The sequence below is a fragment of the Rattus norvegicus genome, chromosome 1 (genome assembly GCF_036323735.1).
Source record: "Rattus norvegicus strain BN/NHsdMcwi chromosome 1, GRCr8, whole genome shotgun sequence".
Lineage (NCBI taxonomy): Eukaryota > Metazoa > Chordata > Mammalia > Rodentia > Muridae > Rattus > Rattus norvegicus.
In genome coordinates this window covers 143,475,053-143,477,389 of record NC_086019.1, presented here as the reverse complement: position 1 = coordinate 143,477,389, position 2,337 = coordinate 143,475,053, and positions in this window count along the sequence as shown.

The window sequence follows — 2,337 nt, the reverse complement described above, 5'->3', positions numbered from 1 at the left end:
GTGTACTTATATATAATAAATAAATCTTTAAAAAAAAATAGACGTTTGAAAAAATAAAGTTACAAGGACAGCCAAGGCTGTTACACAAAAAACCTCAGTCTCAAAAAAATATATAGTAAAAAGTAAACAAACTTTTCAGTTTTGATTTATGAGACAGAGTCCCACTAGATAGTCCAGGGTTGTCTTAAACTAACAATTCTCCTGCATCATTCCCAGAGTTATGGGATTACAGGTCTTAACCACCGTAACGTCAAGGCTTTGAGAAAGCCCAAGGACAGTGATGTACAATACCATGTAGTTCAAAGTAATCATAGTGATGGGGTCCTCGGTGGGACCACACCTTTAGTCCCAGCACTCTAAAGACAGAGACAAGCGAAACTCTGAATCTGAGGCCAGCCTGGTGTACAGAGTGAGTTCTAGGATACCAAGGGCTATGCCAAGAAACCATGTTTCAGAAAAAAACAAAAAACAAAATAAAACAAAACAAATGTTTGTGTTGCCTGTTAGTATGTATGTATAACACACATGTGCCTGGTGCCCATAGAAGTCAGCAGAAGGCATCAGATCCCCTGGAACTGGAGTTAGGGATGTTTATGAGCCACCATGTGGGTGTTAGGAACTAAACTCTGGTCCTTTGCAAGAACAATAAGTGCTCCTAACCACTGAACTATCTCTCCAAGCCACTGGGCTAGCCTTTTATTTTTTTTCACTCAATTTATTTATTTTTTTTCTTTTCTTTTTTTCGGAGCTGGGGACCGAACCCAGGGCCTTGCGCTTGCTAGGCAAGCGCTCTACCACTGAGCTAAATCCCCAACCCCTTTCACTCAATTTATATTATGTGTATATGTGTGTGGGTTTGTGCATGTGACTGTGGGTGTGCCCTTGGAGGACAGAGACATTCCATCTCCCAGCTGAAGTTTCAGGTGGTTGTGAGGCCCGGAAAGAAAGTGCTTGGAGCTGAACGCTGCAGAATCAGCAAGCACTTTTTTTTTTTTAAAGATTTATTTATTTACTATATGTGAGTACACTGCAGCTGTCTTCAGACACACCAGAAGAGGGCATCAGACCTCATTACAGATGGTTGTGAGCCACCATGTGGTTGCTGGGATTTGAACTCAGGACCTCTGGAAGTGCAGTCAGTGCTCTTAACCACTGAGTCATCTCTCCAGCCCTCAGCAAGCACTCTTAATCACTGAAACTTTTTCCAGTCCTGAGTCTTTCCTTGTTTTCTTTAGTAACAAAGTAATAGTTTCCTGGTTGTCATTGTGGAGTTTGAAACAGTATCCATGAGGATTTTCTTCTTGTCTTTCTTTCTTTGTTCCTTTGCTGGGGATTGAACCCACTGAGGCTCTCACGTGCTAGACAGTAGCTGTACTGTGGAGTCCTCAGACCTGTTCTTTGTGTGTTTGTGAGGTATGTGAGAGTATTCGTGTGTGTGTGTGTGTGTGTGTGTGTGTGTGTGTGTGTGTGTGTCCCAATTTGACTAGACTGACTGGCCAACAGGGTCCAGTGTTCCTTTTCATTCTTTCTTTCTCTTTGCTTCTTCTCCACCCCAAGCACTGGGGTTAAGAGGAAATACTACTAATTCTATTTATTTATTTATTTATTTATTTATTTATAGACAGGATCTCTCCTGACTGTCCTGGAACTAACCATGTATACCAAGCTGTTCTCAAACTCAACCAGATCTACTTGCCTCTGTCTCCTGAGTGTTGGAGTTAAGAGTGTGTCCCACCATGATGGGTATCCAAACAAGTTTATTGCCAAAGACTTTGCTGACTGAGTCCTTGCCCCTGTTCTTGAATGTATCCACTAATCACACACACACACACACACACACACACACACACACACACACACACACACACTCCTTAGAATAAAACTCAGGACGTTGATTATGCCAGACAAATACTTCTACCAATAAGTTAAATCTTCATGCCCAACATTTTACTTTTGTTCAAGTCACCACATATAATGCAGAGTCAGAAGAGGGCATCAGATTCTCCTGGAACTAGAGCTGCAGATGGTTGTGAGCCACCATGTGGGTGCTGGATACTGAACCCATATCCTTTGCAAAAGTGCCAAGCCATCTCTCTAGGTCCAGGACCACACCATTTGAACCTTTGTTCTGAATCACGATAGTTTGTCTCCATCTCCATCTAATTTCTCAATTTGTTGTGATTTTTTTTTGTTCTCCTGAGTCCCCAGAGAAAAAATGGCTCCTTCGGGAGAACCTGGAGTAAAGGGCAGGCACGATTGACTTGGGACGGGGGTGGGGTGGGGGGTGGGAGTGTAGATGAGGATTTGGGGTGTGGGTGGGGCATTCTTCCAGCAAGC